Source organism: Pteropus alecto, unplaced genomic scaffold, assembly GCF_000325575.1.
Source record: "Pteropus alecto unplaced genomic scaffold, ASM32557v1 scaffold301, whole genome shotgun sequence".
Taxonomy (NCBI): domain Eukaryota; kingdom Metazoa; phylum Chordata; class Mammalia; order Chiroptera; family Pteropodidae; genus Pteropus; species Pteropus alecto.
In genome coordinates, this window is record NW_006431043.1 from 661,225 (window position 1) to 667,596 (window position 6,372).

The following is a 6,372-nucleotide window of genomic DNA, read 5'->3' on the forward strand; positions in this document are numbered from 1 at the left end:
ATAGAAAGACACCGAGGAACCTGAAAATATGCCTCTTTTAAACTGTATTTTTAATTTTGTCCTTATCCTTTCAATCCCAGAACTTTCCAGTTCCTAAGTACTCTTTCTCTAACAACAATTATCACCTCAGTTTACATTAGTTTAACAAATATTTACAGAGATTATTTACAGATATATAGCATTTAGCATCTCCCAGACTTCCCCCTCTCTAATGTAATGTGGGTCTTTTTCTGACAAAACCTCTATAGCATTTTTAAAATCCCTGATCATATATTTATTACACTCTCACACATGAATATCAATTTGACTGGTTATGTATATCTAGATGAAAAAGTCTTTTCCTTCAATGCTTTAAAAATGTCATTCTGTTGTCTTCTTGTATCCAGAGATACAATGATATTAATACGATTCATGTTTCTTTGACATTCATCTGCACTCTCCGGAAGGGTAATTCCATTGTTGTTCTACCTCACAAACACACCTATCGTGCTCCTTATTTCAGTGACCATAGATTTTATACCCTAATAATTTTACTGAATTCATGATTGTTTTTCTTGTACCACATTGTTAATATCTTTACTAATTTACAATTAATTTACATGTGACCTCCTTTTGCAAGTTTTTAGAGTTTTCTCTTTCTCCTAGAATTCTGAACATTCCCAGTGATTTGACACAGTGTATTTCCTTTTATTCATGTTATAGGCTCTTGGTGGGCCATTTTAGTCTGGAGATTTATCATTCAGTTTGAGAAATTTCATTCTTTGATAATTTACTTCCATCTGTTTTTTTCTATTCTCTTTCTGGTACTACAATTTGTCAGATGTTGGAATTAGTCAGTTGTTTACCTATTTTCTTATTTTTAGTCTCATTTTCTATCTCTTTGTTTTATTGTTCTACTTTTTGTGAGATTTTTCTCAACTTTATATTTCATTTCGTCTGTTGAATTTTCACTTCTGAATATCTTGTTATTATAGAGACCCCTTTGATGTTCTCTAACATTTTTCTATTTCGATACAGTATTTCCCCCTTATTTGTGGTTCCGCTTTCTGTGGTTTCAGTTACCTGAGGTCAACTGTGGTCCAAAAATATTAAATAAGGAAATTTTTAGAAATAAACGACTTATAAGCTTTAAATTGAGTGCCATTTTGAGTAGTGTAATGAAATCTTGCACCATCCCACTCTGTCCCACCAGGGACGTGAATCATCTCTTTGTCCAGTGTGTCCACACTGTATATGCATCCCGCCCATCAGCCACTCAGTAGCTGTCTTGGTTATCAGATCCATTGTCACAGTATCTCAGTGCTTATGTTCAAGTAATCCTTATTTTACTTAGCGATAACTCCACACAATGCAATATATATATGATGCATTATTAAATTGTACACTTGAAACCTATTTGATTTTATTAATCATTGTCATCCCAATAATTTTAATAAAATAATGGCTCCAAAGCTCAAGAATAATGCTGCTGGCAATTCAGATATGCCAAAGAGAAGCCATAAAGTACTTCCTTTAAGTGAAAAAGTAAGATTAGGAAAAAACATGGTACAGTAGGGTTCTGTACTATCCACAGTTTCAGATATCCTTTGGGGGTCTTAGAACATATCACCAGTGAATAAGGGAGACTACTGTAGAATTCCATTTTTATTTTTTAGATGAAATATCTTCTCTTGTGCTCTGTAGGTATTAATGATTTCTGTTTTCTTTTACTATATATCTTTTCTGTGTTTCCTCCAATTTCCTTTTTTTTTTTCAAGTGTGAGGCTCATCAAATGCCTACTAAATTGAGGCTGTCCTTTTAAATTAAGAGAGAGACATTACAAAAGCCTCTCTTCTGGTTTTCATAACTCTATGGTTATCAGATGTCATATTCAGCTTTTATTAATGGATCTCTCAAATGTTAGTTTTAAGACTTTTTTTTTTAGGACATTAGGAAAATAATATTCCACTCTCTTACCTGGTAAATATATGCCTAGGTGTTCATGTTCTGGGAGCATGAAGGAAGAAGGAAGCTGAGAATACCCACAGTTCTGTGTGTAGACTTAGACTTAATTCTGCAATTTTCAGCCCTAAATCTCAACCACGAACTGTGTTCTCCACTGAGACTAAATGAATCCTCCCTGGTTCAGTTTCTCCAGAAACTAATCCTCCCTTGCCCAATGCCAGTTGGCAAAGGGGAGTAGTAATAACTGATTTCACAACATGGAGAAGGGACACAGGAAGGAAATCCAACACCTCTGGACAAAGGATTTTAAAATATCCTTATAATACCAGTCATGCTCATCAGCCTTACCTGCCCCAAGGTAGGTAGGTATTTCCAGTTGCTGCACCCCTCGGGATTCCACAGGAAAATATGGCCTCCTTTCCCCCATAAAGTCAGTTCTACTGCCATTTCCTTTGCTCTGCTTAAGCCACGTACCACCACCACCCCACCCCTTAATCTGCCTGCCTTTCAACTTGTTTGGAATGGCTTCTGTGCTATATAGTCATGTTCTCAGTGATCTTGTTTGTTAATAATGCCTTTTTAGAAAAATTAATTCATTGTTAGTTTGGTGTTACTTTTCAAGGAAGAGGACATATGCACATGCAGTGAGACCAGCAAGATTAATTAGAATTTTATATTTGTCAGCCTATTGTATGCTTCATGATTGCAAGTTTCTTTGATATTTATTTCTGTTTCACTTTTCCTCTGACCAAATGTTCTTTGCTATAAGATTGTGAAATCACAGTTGTTTTTATTCTGTTGTTATTAGAATGTCTATTTTTCTGCCAACACCTATAATGTATTGATATCCTACCCTTCAGTAGGATGAGATAAAGCATAATTTTACTATCTGTAATCCCTTTGATTGAAGTAATCTTGTTTTTGAAAAAGAGACTTTTAAAAAAATCTTTTCGTATTACTAATCTGTTAGAAAAGGTGTTTTAACTTTGGGTGGTGAACACACAATGACATATTATTGACATATGATATATTATTGAATTGTGCACTTGAAACCTATATAATTTTATTAACCAATGTCACTCCAATAAATTTAATAAAAATAAAATAAAGGTGTTTTGATTACATTTCTGAACCTGTTAATATAGTTCTTATTGAGACATTTATTTTTTTAGTTTTAACAAGTGAATGGACACTACCACTTACTCCATTTTCCTCATGCTTTAGGTATTTAGCTGTAGCCATTATTCAACTGGCTGAAGTACTTCTACGAATTTTTCTTCTAGGCAGGGGTGCATGTATGGGTTAATTCTTAATTCTTGAGATGGTTTCTCTGTTTCCCTCACATATAAACATAATGTAACTTTACTGCAAGATAGATTCATAGATAATCTCTCCCTTAAAATTCTCTGTGATTTGAGCTCCACTGGACCATCTAGAATATGTGAATAGGCTTCATGGAGTTTGTGAACCAGTTCCTTGTATGAATGAGTGAGTACATGTGCATTTTTCCAGGGAAAGGGTTCATAATCGGATTGTCAAAGATATCCATTTCCCCAAAACCTTATTTATTGGCTTTGTAATAGTGTACTTAGTATTATCAACCTATTTTTTTTTCTCTGCTGATAATTTGTCTGGAAGCTTGTAGGAATTTTACTTAATGTTTTATTTTTAATTTACTTAATGTTTAATTTCAGAAATTTCACCCTAGTATGTCTTCATGTTTTTCTTTTTCTATTAACTTTGCTGAGTACTTGAAGAGTCCTTTTAGTTTGAAGATTAGGCTAAATTCTGGGAATTTCTTTTTCTGTTATTTCTTTATATATTGTATTTTCTCAAGACATCATTTTTGTTGTCTTCTTTTTGTAATGCATATAAAGTGTCTTTCCTTCTCTTTCTCCCTCTAATATCTCTTCTTTTTTGTATCATATTTAACCGCTGTACTCTTTACTTCAAACTTTTGAAAACAGTGGAGCTGGTATGATAAGTCTCTGTTAAAGCCAGGTGGGGTTTTGTCTTGTTTTTAAAAAATTATTCTAATCTTGTAGCAGGCTGAATTTAACTAGAACAGTACACACTTTATCAGGCACAACTACATTCCTAGGAATTGTGCTTTTTCATAACAGTACCCATTTTCTAACAAAGCCAAATATTCTAAGGGAAACCTAGGGGCCAGTTTTAAAGGTCAGTTCATTGTAGTAAAATTATGATGGTCTAAAACAATGTCAAGTATATTCTTTCCCCTTCTCTATTCAGTGCTATCTTTGACAGTTTACTGTTTTGGTAATGGAGTAATTCCCCCTGGTTTATTTACTCTATATATAGCTGGAATCCAAGGCCTGGGTGGAGCTACTGATACCTTGTTTTAGTCCTGCTGGATGCATAGACTGGCCTGCCTCTAGCCTAGGGGTTAGGGATTTTTTCTAGGCTTTATTGTCACACACTTGCTGGATGATTACCACTGTTGTTCTATTATTGAATTGGAGAATGATTCACAATGGTTATTCTTCACATATTCAAATCCCATCTGATTGATTTTTTAAAATTCTGAAGACTTTCTATTTCACTTTTAGCATTATGCATTTTCCATATTAGTTATAGTTTTTTTCTTAATTTAATAGATTTTGGGAAAGATTGGAAAGTAAATACTTGGGTTCAAATCACCATCTCAAAATTTAAATCTAAAGCCACCTTCTAAAATCCTGTTTGTTTGTTTTTTTAAATAAGTCTCTCTTACTCCATACCTTCTGCCATATCCTAATCTTTATTGTGCTCAATTATTTTTTTAGGCAGATGAAGGCTATTTTATTGAATGATTGATCTATATCATTGCCAAGGCCATGGTAAGAGAGGTGATGCTTTATTTCTTGGTCTCTTCTTCCTTGGACAAAGTCTTGATAATTTCTTCCTTCTTGGCTTAGAACCACTCTTCACAGCACTTGTGTGCTTCCTTGATCTTAGATCTGCGGGCCTCAGCTTGGTCAGCCAGAAGTTTCTTGAGAGCCTTATCTGCCTTCAGCTTGTGGGTGTGTTCCATGAGAATCCGCTTGTTTTTAAATAGGTCACCCTTCACTTTCAGGTACAGGCTGTTATACATGTGGCAGTCGATCTTCTTAGATTCACAGTATCTTCTGAGCAGTCGGCAAAGAATTCTCATCCTCATTCAGGTTACCTCCTCAGGCATTCGAGCATTGGCAGTACCCTTTCACTTACCTATGCCCATATACCTGCCCTTTCTGTGGGTCAAGGTGATTTTCCGGCATCATGCTCAGGAATGGACAGTCACAGGCTTCCAGATGATCAGCCCATCTTTGATCAGCTTCCAAATCTGCTAACAAGAGTTGGCATTGGCGATTTCATTGGTCCCATCAGGATCCAACCAGACCTCCTTTTTGCCACAGCGCAGAACACTGGAGGCAAGCTTCTTCTGAAGCCTGAGCATACTCAGGGCTGCGACCACAGTAGCAAAAGGAAAAGCTGTGCTCAAAAACTTTTAATGGATCAACATTTCTCACAAAAAAAATAAAATCCAAGAAACCTTGTATTTAATAGATCCTTAAATCTAGCCACTGCCCATTTCCTCAACAAAGAAGCCATCTTTTTGTTTCAAACAAACAAATCTGTTCATTGTTTCCTAGATAGCACTGTCTCTGACACTTTAGTTGGGCTACCCTTACTTCCAGCATGCCCTCTTCCATTTTCACCTATATAAATATTAAAGAACTGATTAGACATCCAGGATGGTACTATAAGATCTGAGTCAAGGAATGAGTTGATAAAATGAAGTCTCTTTCATTTGATTGGCATTCCAACCTTGATGGAGGCTCAGAGAGGAAATGAAAGTTCTTACCCTTCAAAGCTGTCAATAAATTTCAAGAATATAAAAGAGATTATCAATACGTAGGGACTTTTAGATAGACACAAAACCTAGAACTTTGAGTTTTAGCAGCATAAACTGATACAGATATTAACACTACTTGATCACATGGATGGCCCAAGAAGCAACAAACAAACAAATCAGAACTCGTGTAGCCAAATTCCCATGAGCTTAGACAAAACTCCACTGGATAAAGCTTATTTCTGTGTGGAAAACCTGCTAATATTATAGTTTTTATCTCATTTACCTAAAAGCAAACAAACAAACAGAACAGAACACAGGTTTCCTTTTAGATGCTATAGTAAGTAAAATACTAGTGAGGCATAACCAAATTACATTCTTTTCCTCTAGCAAAATTCCAAATTAATCTAGGCAAGTTCCCCTGGTCTCCTTGATGATAAAATTCTAACAGAATATGATAAGAAAGCAACATGTGGAAAATTCCAAATATACTACACTTTACTGAATCTACAGTGCCATCAATTTCAGAGATATTTAAAAGGAAAATAAATATAGTAATGGTAAGATGCCATTTATTATAAGATAATATCCT

At 35.0% G+C, this 6,372-nt stretch overlaps 1 pseudogene; it reads right to left on the bottom strand.

Moving 5' to 3' along the window:
- Window positions 1–4,802: 4,802 nt before the first annotated feature.
- On the bottom strand, window positions 4,803–5,391 carry LOC102894203 (annotated as a pseudogene).
- Between the last annotated feature and the right edge of the window lie 981 nt (window positions 5,392–6,372).